At 37.5% G+C, this 12,206-nt stretch overlaps 1 protein-coding gene across 12 annotated transcripts in view; it reads left to right on the top strand.

Annotated features, from left to right (window-relative positions):
- ZBTB20 (zinc finger and BTB domain containing 20) overlaps window positions 1–12,206 on the top strand; it is a 760,184-nt gene that overhangs the window by 288,284 nt on the left and 459,694 nt on the right. For 10 of the 12 annotated variants that reach the window (XR_012918895.1, XM_076001586.1, XM_020287358.2 and 7 more), the window contains one exon: window positions 3,371–3,444. The exons of the other annotated variants lie outside the window; for them this stretch is intronic. The gene's annotated coding sequence lies outside the window, so the exon portion shown is untranslated. The remainder of the gene's footprint in view (window positions 1–3,370; window positions 3,445–12,206) is intronic. 12 annotated transcript variants of the gene reach the window in all.

Raw genomic sequence — 12,206 nt, 5'->3', positions numbered from 1 at the left:
ATCATAGAGAGGTGAGTGAACTCTCAAAAAATGATCTGAGCAAGATACAATCTGTGCTGAATAGTTGGGAGAGAGCAATAAGAGAAGTGCATGAATTATAATAGACCTCCTAAACTGGAGCACTTTGTCATTCTTTCCTTGAAGTTCTATGACCTGGTGATATCTAAAACTCCTTCCACGTAAGGATTTTAAAAAGTAGAGTGTGGTCAGAAGCAGCCCTTTGTTCCTAGTCAATGTTAAAATCTATAATCTTCCTCACCCTGCTTCAGTTTTTTTTTTTTTTTTAATTGACCGGGTGCTTTGTTTGTAGCCTTGTGACTTACAGGATAAGTTACTGTAATATAATACATTTGCTACTTCTCTGGAAAGCCATTCAGAATCTTTATCTAGTGTGGAATGGACTACTCTTTTGCTAAAGGGTCTCTGCTGAGAAAAACAGTCTTCTGGGCTTTGTAATTTGCATTGATTACTGAGCTGTTTTTCAGTGCATCATTGGATATTGACTGTAATCTATAAAGTCTACGTAGTTTTGTTCTGACTAAAGAAGTCTGACACTGGTTGTCAGTATTAATAATGACCAAGATTGATCTGTGTGTCTTAAATTTTAAAGCCTGAAATATCAGGGGCAAGTTATTCTAAGGATGACATATACTCTGTACCTCTACTATTTCGAAGTTGAGTTCAGTGTACAGTAGTGAACTTGAAATAAAAAAAATAAAGCAGGAAGTTGAAAAGTATACAGCAGTGCCAAAAATAAGGCCCTGGTCCTAACTTTCTGCTTCTTCATCTCACCCAACATTCCCTCAAATATTTCGCTTCCTTGATGACCAATTTTCCAAGCAATTCCTACCCAGTACTTAACCCTACCACGTAGTGACAGAGTGAATGATTTGTTCATGAGGCAGATATGAAGATGAGCAGTATTCATATCAAAGACAACTGGTCCCACTTCCAGGTCCATCTTTGGGCCAAGATATGTAGTCGCCAACAGTGAGTTGGCGACTGTATTTTTTGAGTCCTGGCTCAAAGTAAGATCCATCTGTTTTGCCCAGCCGTTTGCCTGAGTGCCACAAAATGGTCCTGTTATTAGTCTTATTTGTGGTCCTATTTGAGGTTAGGTATAATGTAAATAAATTTCAGTACTCCTTGTGATGAATACAGCCTGGGAATTAAAAGTGGTGGTGTTGGTAGTGGTAAGTGATGTTGTGTCTCTATTTTCTCAATTGCTCTGTTTTCTTTGGATTGGGAAACAGACATTTAAGAATGAGTTTGTCATCTGGAAGGATAGTTGTGACCAAGTTTCCCTCAACAGGATACAAGATGTTATTTTTGAGCTTCATTACCCTCACCAAGGGAAAAAAAATGAGAGAGAAAGAAGTAAGGAAAAAAAGTGAAAGTAGGGAAGAAACAGGCAAAATTAGAAGAGAAAGGCCAGAGAGGACAAAGAGGAATGACATGAGGGAAGGGGGAAAATGTAACTTAGTACTATCTATTCATAGAATTGGCTTTATTGTTTTGAACTGATAGTTCAATTCACTCAACATCTGGTGAATTGAGGAAAAGGAAATCTGACTGATTGAACTGAACTACTAGTTGTCATTTAAAAGGTTTATATGTAAATATTCAGCCTAGTTTCTGTCACCTTTTCTTGTCTGAACTAGACAGTGAATCAGTTTCACTAACCGTATTTGACTGTTGAGTAGAATAATATCAGTTGATAACTCAGATTTATCTAAAGGTGGGCAGTTTTATATTTCTGAGTCATTTATTAGAGGTTATTGTTATCCAATTTATTTATATATTATAACCCATTAATTTCTGAACACAAGTTATTTTTTTTTTTTTTTAATTTTTTTTTATTTTGGCATATTATGGGGGTACAGATTTTAAGGTTTCAATAAATGCCACAAGTTATTTTTGTCAGTTACTTTTTTGAATGTTTTGTTGCCTTATAAGGAATTATATGCACTCCCCTCCTCTCATTCAGTTGTCCCTGGTGACACCTTCATAATTTCTGTCTTTACGCTGGTGCATTTTAAGTCTAATTCAGGCATGTGAGAGGCAAGGAAAAAGTTTAGTTAGTCAATGTCAATGATTTTTTTAAAAAATGTAATCCCATTCATGGGTGGATTTAGTGTGAATCTGAGCACGTTTGCATTTGAAATCTCTGTACATCAAATACACACATTACCCAAAATATTCCTCCATATATTTCAAGGGAAAAAGAAAACAGGATTCACAAGTGAGAACCAAATGCATTTTCTAATAATAGATGCAATTTCAGGGATGATTTATGGTTATGTTCTCATATATGGAAGTTTTAAAATATTACTTTGCACTAATGGGAAGCTGGACATAAACATACCACATTTAGTGCTACAAATGTATTTTTAAAACTTCCATGCTATAAAGTAAAAGAAAGATAATTGTATTATCTCAGTTAACATTTAAAACACTAAATTTTCCTAAATCCTATTGTGTCAGTTATTTGAAGCTGAAAACAGGGATGACTTTATCTGTTTTTTTTTTCCAAAAACTATTATTTTTAGATGGTGTTGTTTGAAGACAGAAAGAATTGAAAAAAGTAGTATAATGTTTTAAGCCCAATGTTTATGACATACTTGGAGATATTAATGCCTGGACTCTTAATTTGAAATATTAAAAAATAAGAAATGTGATTAGAGTTATTTAAACCGGGAGGTCTGGTTGAAATCCTCATGTTCTTCCTGTGTTGCTTCAAGCAGAAGTGGCTGCGTGTGACAAGATGTACAATCTGATGCGAAATGGGGCATGCAAAACTCATAATACAGGATATTTCAATGGCCATTTTTTTGTTGCTAAATATGTTCATTTACTTCTACTTCACCATCTACCTCACCACCAATTCAGTCATTGGAGTCATAGATCTAGCATTTTAAAAAATTTTATTTGAAGTCATAATTTTCTTTTAACATGTATTCAGAGCCATAGACTTTCTTCTATATTCTCTGAATTTAACATTTTATGTAATCTTTAGGCTGTTACATTGTTTAGGAGTTTCTGAAAAATCAGATAGAATATAGCTAAAATTCTGAAACACTGAGCTTCTAGTCATATCATTATGAAGTCCTTAACATGAAGGCATATTTTGTTTTTCAGGATTGCTTTTTTTTCCTTCTTAGATCCTTTTCTTTTCATTAAAAAACTACTCTGGGAAGAGGTTTTTTTTTTTTTCCTCTTAACAGAAAAAAAAAAGAAGAAGAAGAAGAAAAAGCCACGCTTGACTGATAATGCATTGCTTTGGATGGTGAAACATTATGAAAGTTTAATTTTTAATTAAATCTGAAATACCAATTATAACTGAAAGAGATTTTAACCTGTTTCTTTTCAGACTGCCTGAAGTTACATTTAGAGACTGAAATCACTGCACCTTAAAAACAAAAGATTGAGCTACACTGTATTCCTGTAAGTCAAAGCTTCCTGTATCTTCCTCTGTGTTTCTGTGACCAACCCAAAAAGGGACAGAAACAATGGTTACATAGTAACCAGACATGAGTAAAAATTTGAATGTCCCTGAAGAAATATATGTTTAAATTATTTTCTTCTTTTAAAATAAGTTGTTGATCTCAACATTCAGTATGTCTTTTCTATCCAATCTAAATTGTGAATCCTTTTCTTTTTTTTTTTTTTTTTTTGGCTGGTTTGAATTTCATCAGGGAGGGTGTCACCCACTGTGTACCAGCACAATGACATATACCCTGTCTAGAAAGATGCTTGTGTTTTTCCACTAGTCTCACTGAAGGTAAAAGAATATTTCTTATGGAATTAAAGTAGATTTGATTTTCCTTTGTGATGTCATTAGAAATTTTTAGCCTTTGTGTCAATGGAAATGGAAAGAAAGAAAGTTTATGATGACATCACAAGATTCTGTTGCCTTGAGGACTTTGGGCAAAACTAAATAAAATGCATAATTCCCTTGTGTGCGTGTGTTCCCCATTCTGCTACGAAGCAGTCAAAATAGCACATCTTATGTCTTCCCGTGAGCTACAAGGCTGTCTCTCAGAGCCCCATTGTTCCATAAATGCATGTCAGAGTCTACCACAGTCTGGTCTACCCTTATTTAGCTGCTGTTTTGTCAATGTACTTGGAAGAACAATTAACATTTGGGATTTCAACGTTTGAATAACAGGCAGTGAATAGAACCAAAGCATATAAAAGATTCAGACGCCCAGGGTAAGAAAACAGAAGCTTATAGTTGGTGGAGGAAAAAAGAAAAGCATTTTTATGCTGTATTCAAAGGTTGTGAAATACTACAAGGAAAGTCAATATTATATATTTTTAATTTTATATCAAAATGTACATTTTGATAATGAAATCCAGAAGCTTATGATGTGTTCCTAAGTTTTGTAGTTTAATGTATTGCAAGGTCTTTCACTACAGAGTCTTAAAACACTTAACTTTCTATTGTTAAAATACCAGATGCGGGGTATACTGCATCATGGTTTTCAGAGTGTCCCTGCAAAACAGAGTACACTAAAGGTGATTCAGACAATTTCTTCCATTTTCACTTCAGTTCACTGCACTCTTTCATTATTGACTATAGTTCTTGTGTGTTGGCAGTAGACAATCCTGGAGTTGTTTAAATGTCTCTGTCTATTGTCTGAATTCCTGCTAACTGCATTTTTTTTGAGAGGTGATGCATGGTCAGTACGGTCACCTAACTGTCAGGGTATCTGGTGAAACGGAGGGAACTTTGGCAGCTTATGTGTGTTGCCAACTGAGGACAGCGCCTGGGTGATATGAGTGAATAAATGATGGTGGTTGTTGTTTTTGTCTTAACTACAGCAGTATAAACCCATAGACAATAAGGTCTCTAAGAGCAGGGGCTTTTTCTTATTTGTTCTTGAATCCTCAGCCCTTGGCAAAATAATAGGTAATCACAGACTAGCAGTTGTTATTAGTAGAATTACAACATTTTAAAAAGTCATAAATTCAGTATTCATTCTGTCAGATAATTTTCATTGTAAACAGGGGCTGAATAAAGTTTCTGACTTTCGGGAAGACAATTATGGAGAAATTTGCCAAAGACAAGCCTTCTGTTCTTCACATCATGCTAGGCATTGGTTTCCCAGTCTTTACCTCATTGACTGAACACTTCTTTCTCCTAACCAAAATGAGAGGTGCCCATTCATACCACATTATTTTTGTCTGTGAAATGGTCTTCATTAGTTTTCCATTTAAGTTGTGTGTCTTACATCCCATACGCTGGAGCTGGCTCCAAAGGTGAATCTGCTGAATCTGCCTGACTCCAGGGTAGATGAAGCTGTGCCACCTCAGTTTGTCTTATTGCCATACAGTGGGTTGTGCTTCAAGAAAATGGGAAAAGTGGTCCAATAGGTATTGGACCAAGAGGCCAGAGATTTAGGAAGTCACCATCAGCAGAGTATCCTTTTGGTATGTAAAAGTCAGGACCAGTTTGTCAATACTAAAAGACCACACACAGTATTCTTTAGAACTCAGAACCATTTGACACCTTCTAAATTTAGCTTCCTGTTTTTTTTGGGTTTTTTTTTGCATAAAGTTCTCTGTCTCTCCTCCCCATCATCACTTTTTACACTTTATTTCCAAAAGCGATCCCTTTGCTTTTATTAAATCAGCTTCTGGTGATGCAAATTATGGCTCTCATAAAACTTGGCCTCTGAGGCAAAACATAAAATGATAAAATTTAAGCATTGTGAATTGTACTATTATCATGTGGCATAACATTTAAGGACATCAAAGAACTTTACAAAAATATTTTCATTTACTAAATTAAAAATTTGAGGTGAAAAGGATTTAAGGGCAGAGCATCATCAAACATGATAGCTGAAAAGGACATAAGAAATAAAAGTCCAATTTATTGAAACCTTAAAATCTGTACCCCCATAATATGCCAAAATAAAAAAAGGAAAAAAAAAAAAAAGAAATAAAAGTCCAGTCACCTCATTTTCAAATAAATAAATTGAGGCCTAGGGTAGTGCATGCAGGTTACACAAACTGTATTGGTCACCAATGTGAATCATCCTTAGACATCTAGACCTGAGAATAGATCCAAATTTAGAATCTGAGGTTTCAAAAGTTCCTGTGTACTGAGAACCTGAGCAGTGTTTCCTGAGAAACAAATTGCCTTAATTTCATTTTTGAGACCTATCAAACTGTAGTCCCCTCCATCGTAGTCCAAAATATGTAAAGGAATGTTCTGAAAACATTGATTGTTATCAAAAAAGTTTTTTTCCCTAATTTTTCTGTACATATTGTTATCATGACTTTGGTTGTGCAGTGACTCATATAAGGAAAATTTATTTGGCTTGCTTAACATTCTATTTTTAAATTTCAAAATATTATGGGGGTACAAATGTTTTTGGTTACATGGATGACTTTTGTAATGATTGAGTCAGGGTTATAAGTGTACCCATCAACTAGATAGTGTTTATTGGGCCCGTTAGGTAGATTTTCACCATCTCCTTATCCTCACCCCCTGCTTGATATCCACTTAGTTTTACTTCCCTCTGTGCACATGTGCACTGATCGGTTAGTTTCAATTTAATAGCAAGTACAGTGGGTGTGTGCTATCCCAATCTTTAGATATTTCACTTAGGATAATCATCTCTAGTTCCATCCAAATTTTTGCAAAGGGCATTAATTCATCATTTTTTATGGGTCAGTATTATTCCATGGTGTACAAATACCACATTTTGTTAATCCACTCATGAATTGATGGACAATTGTGTTGATTCTACATCTTTGCAAATGTGCATTGTGCTATAATAAACATTCAAGTGTAGGTGTCTTTTTGATAAAATTATTGATTTTACTTTGGGTAAATACCAAGTAGTATAGCGATCTCCAATCTTTCTAAACTAGGGACCAGTTTCATGGAAGACAGTCTTTCCATGGACAGGGCTTGGGAGTTGTGGGGGGGGAGGAGGAATGAGAGGAATAGTTTCAGAATGATTCAAGCACATTTTACATTTATTGTTCAGTAAAACCTCTCTGCTAATGATAATCTGCATTCACATCCACTCTTCAGCACTAGCATCACCACCTCAGCTTCACCTCAGATCATCAGGCATTAGATTCTCATAAGAAGCATGTAGCCTAGATTCCTTGCATGCACACTTTACAGTAGGGTTCACACTCCTATGAGAATCTAATGACATTCCCGCTACTCACCTCGTGCTGTGTGGCCCCGTTCCTAACAGGTCATGGACCAGTAGCAGTCCACAGCCAGGGCTTTGGGGATCACGGTGGTAGAGGCATTGTTGGATCAAATGGTTAGTCTACTTTTAGTTGTTTGAGAAATCTCCATTCTATAGAGGTTGAACTAAGGTCCCACCAACAGTGTATAAGTGTTCCCTTCTCTCTGCATCCTCACCAGCATCTATTGTTTTTGGACTTTTTAATAAAATCCATTCTAACTGTGGTGAAGTTAAATCTCATTGTGGTTTTAATTTGCATTTCCATAATGATTAGTGATGTTAAGCTTTGCTAATTTGCTTTTTGTAGATTCTGGTTCCTAGCCCTTTATTGGATGTATAGTTTGCAAATATATTCTCCTATTCTGTAGGTTGTCTATTTTCTCTGTTGGTTATTTCCTTAGCTGTGCAGAAGTTTTTTAAATTTAATCAAGTGTCATTTATTTATTTTTGTTGTTGCTGTAATTGCCATTGGGGACTTAGTTAGAAATTCTTTGCATAAGCTGGTATCTAGAAGGGTTTTTCCTACATTTTCTTCTAGAGTTCTTATGGTTTCATGCCATACATTTGTTTATACATCTTGAATTAATTTTTGTGAGTGGTGAGAGATATGGATCTTGTTTCATTCTTCTGCATGTGGCTATCCAATTTTCCTAGCATTATTTATTTAATAGGTCTTCTTTTCCCAAGTGTATATTTTAGGTTGTCTTGTCAAAGATCAGTTGGCTGTATGTGGATGGTTTTATGTATGGGTTTTCTGTTCTGATCCATTGGTCTAGGTCTCTGTTCTTGTGCCAATGCTGTTCTGTTTTGGTTACTATTATAGCCTTGTAGTATAGCTTGAAGTCTGATAAACTGATGCCTCCCAATTTGTTTTCTTTTGTTGTTGTGGTTTGTTTGTTTACTTAAGGTTGCTTTAGTTATATGGGGTCTTTTCTGGTTCCATATGAAGTGTAGAGTTATTTTTTCTAGATCTGCAAAAAAATGATGTTGGTATTTTAATAGGGATTGCATTGAATCAATAGATCGCTTTGGGTAGTATAGACATTTTTACAATGTTGATTCTGCCAATCCATGAGCATGGTATGATTTTCCATCTGTTTATGTCTTCTTCTATTTCCTTCCTCAGTGTTTCATAGTTCTCTCTGTGGAGGTCTTTCACTTCCTCAGTTAAATATATTACTAGATATTTTATTTTTTTGTTGTTGCTATTGTGAAAGGTATTGAGTCTTTAATTTGGTTAGCAGTTTGACTATTGTTGATGTATATGAATGCTACTGATTTTTGTACATTGATTTTGTAACTGAAACTTTGCTGAATTTATTTATCAATTCCCAGCATCCTTTGGTGGAATCCTTGAGGTTTTCTATATATAAGATCATATCATCAGCAAAGAGCAATAGTGTAAACTCTTCTGCTCCCATTTGGATACTCTTTATTTCCTTCTCTTGCCTGATTGTGCTGGCTAGGACTTCCAGCACAATGTTGAATACAAATGATGACAGTGGGTACTGTTATCTTATTCCAGTTCTTAGTGGGAATGCTTTCACCTATTCCACATTCAGTATGATACTGGCTGTGGGTTTTCGATATATGGCCTGTTTTTTTTAATATTTCTGTCTCTTTAGTGAATTTTTGTTTTTGTGGTTTCTTTGAAGTGGTTTTCCATTTTCTCTTGGATCTCATTGAGCTTCCTTATAATCCACATTTGGAATTCTTTGTCACTTCCATATTTTTATTTCAGTTGGGGATATCCTTTCGCTCTGATTTTTCGTAATTCTGGAGGTTTTTGGCTGATTTCTTCTCATTTGGAGCAGCTGTAACTTCCTGTTTTTGGATGTTCTTTTGTTTAGATGGGGCTTCCCCCCCACACTCATAAAGGTGTGTCTGTAGTATTTTTGGGGTAAGAACTTTTGGCTTTACTTGTGGGTGCTTTGATAGTGGCCTAGGTTCTAGATGGATGTTTTGATTATAAATATCCTTAGTGTGGTGTTTTTTGTTTTTTTTTTTCTCACTTTCTTGTTATTTGTAGGCTGTAGTAGTGGTGAGATGTGTATTTGAGTAGGTTCCCTATCTCTTGTTGAAGAGGCAGGATAGAGGTCTTTGAAGTCCTCTCTCTTTCCCCAAACCTGTGGTCTTCTTAACAGTGTGAATTGTATTGGCATGCCCAGCTTAATCTCTGAGAGAGTGTAGGTGATGCTTGTGCGTAAGAATCAACCACACCCTATATGATTGAGTCAGTAAATGTTATAAAAGGCTGTGCAAATTGGCCACCCTATCAGTAGGTGGTGCTTGCTGGAAGGAACAAGCAGTATTATCTTTGGGACCTCTAATTAGCTCTATCCCCTCAGGAGAAGCACTCAAATACCCCAGGTTGTGGGCAAGGGCCTGTAACTTCCTTATTGTCCTGGAGTCCTTATTGTTCACCATAACAGAGGTGGGTGGGGGAGTGAGAATGGATGGGGCTGGGTCAGGTGAGCCTGCCTTCAGTCTTCACAAGAGCTGGTAAGGTAGCTATTTTGGCATGGGTCAAAGGTCTACTCCCAGGTATATAGGGAAAGTCACCAGGGAGGGGCCTAAGTGGCCCCACCCAGCCAGAAAATTGGCTTTTGGGGAGTGGGCATCTGAGACTCACAGTCTGGCTGTTTGGAAGGGGGTTCATTCTTCTCACCCTTCCTCTGCTTTGCGATCTCCTTATGGCATCTGCTGGCAGGCAGGAGCTCAAAGTAGCTGATCTTCCCCATGATAATGCTGTGGGCTGGTAGCTTCCCTGTCCAGCATCCCAATCTGGGCTGGGAGCATGGCCTTCCTGCCTGGGGAGTGGTGCTCCACAAATGTGCTGTGGCTGGAACCCATGCTGCACTCTCTTTTCATTTCTTCCCACGCCAGCTCCCTTGCCTCCCCACATGCCCAAAGATCATTTCCTGATTGAGCCAGGGAGAAGTGCACTGGTCCTGAGTTGCCTATGGGGTGCATAAGAAGGTTTGAAGTCCCTCTGGTTGGGGGTATGCCCTGCTCTGATGGAGCAGCTGGGCAAGCAGCACCAGGGAAGGCCAGTGAGCAGGAAGCTCACCATCTGAGCACCCCTTAACCTTCTGAAGGCCTTTAAGAGGAAAAGTTTGAGCCCCTCTCTCTGTGGAAGGCTCGGTGTGGTATTTGTACTAACAGAGGAGAAGCAGCTGCTCTTGAGAACCCTTTCTCAGTTGTCTTTCTTGGCAGCCACAGGCAGGGGAGAGTATGGAGAGGAAAAGAGTATGAATGGAGGAAAGCCAGCACTCTGGTCATCTCTGCCCTCTCTCCAGAAGGCAGCCCACCTGGAATGTCTGGGTTCTGGGCTCATGCAGATCCCAGGGGACCCACCAACCCCTATTGCTCCTGCAGTCTTGGCTTTAGTTGGGAAATGTTTGTGTGGGAATAAGTCAGATGAAAACTGAGTGGCCGAAGTCTCCTTTGGAGGACAAATATGAGTAAAGTAGAAATATGGTGGCTGCCATCTCGGCTTGGTTCTGTGCTAATGGGAAGCAACCTTGGGGACTGGCAGCCTGGTGGTTTGTCCTCAAGAAGTTTCCAGTTCACTAGTGGCAGCAGCTTTGGGGCTTGTGAGGATAGAAAGGCTCTCCAGCAGCTCAGGAGCCTGTTGACTACTAGAGATGTGAGGGAGGGAGAAAAAAAAAATCCTACCTACCATTTTTGGTGGATTTCAAGTGTCTTGGGGGTTGATCTCTGCCAATATCTTGCTCCTTCTTGTTCTGCTCTGCATCTTCTTCCCAAGGAATCTCTGGTTGGTTCTGGCACTTTTCCCTTGGAATTGCACCATATCTGTATTTGTTTCTTTGTTGTTGTTTTTCTTTTTTATCTAAAACTTTTCCTTCTTTCTTAGGCAAATGGGCAGCTGGTGTCTCTGGTCAGCCATCTTGTCTCCTCTCCCCGACTTAATATTTTTTTATGATGATTTACAAAGTGGCCATAAGACCATTAGAAACTTCAGTAGTTTGATTGGCTTTATAGGCATGATGAAATCAATAATCTGAACAGAGCCATTATGACATGGAATTCAGACTTCCCAAGAGCATGTATCAGGTATCGTGTCACTGTTGCCAGGGATATTTCCATCAGAGAAAAGTTTTCCAGAGTCTGACAAAAATGAAATAAACTTCAATAATTTAAAATGAATTACTTGCTCTGTTAATTTATTTCACATTGCCTGCATTGGAGTCTATCACTTACCAATCCAAAGAGGCTTGTGTAAGAACCTCTCTATATTTTATCCAGAACTAAGTCCTGGACACATCTTAGTTTCTTCTTCAAATTTTTTTTTATCCCATCCAGACCTTTTCTCTTCCCATGATGAAGAAGCTCATTTCACTATGTACAAAAAGTTAGTGACCTAAGTCTTTATGCTCTAAATACAAACAGACTGTGTCCTGTCCTTAAAAAATTACATGGAAGCTTAGGCATACAGAGAAAAAGGAAGAATTGAGGCGTACCAGAGTAGGGTCATAGATGTAGGTGCTCAACAAGGTTCTCTCCTTCAACTTTTTCTCTCTTTTCTCTATAGTAATAAATTAATATTTATTCTCTGCCTCCTAAGAACAAAAATGTTTTAATAGGATATACAAATAAATAACACCTATTTCCTGTTATTAAGGGTTCATAAAAACATACATCTTTCCTATAGATGGAATGTTACATGGGTACAGCAGATGAAGTAAATGGTTACCATTTCTTCTGATCCATCAAGGAGTAATATGATACTAGTGAGAAGCCCACACGGATGGAACAATAAATAGAAGTTTAGAGAACATTGAATAGTAATGGTGTGATTTGAGCATAGGATGCTTGTTGGGGCCAGTGACTAGAGAAGGAAATGGAAGAGAACTAGAATGTGTGGGAGGATCAGTTTTCAAAAGTGTGAGTTGCAACCCATTTGTAGGTCATGAAGTCAGTTTAGAGGATCACATGAAATAGAATCAAAGGAAAATAAAACAGCTC

The sequence above is a fragment of the Microcebus murinus genome, chromosome 1 (genome assembly GCF_040939455.1).
Source record: "Microcebus murinus isolate Inina chromosome 1, M.murinus_Inina_mat1.0, whole genome shotgun sequence".
In the NCBI taxonomy this organism is placed as follows: Eukaryota; Metazoa; Chordata; class Mammalia; order Primates; family Cheirogaleidae; genus Microcebus; species Microcebus murinus.
The sequence above is the reverse complement of the archived record's forward strand: the minus strand, read 5'-3'. Positions and strand labels throughout refer to the sequence as shown.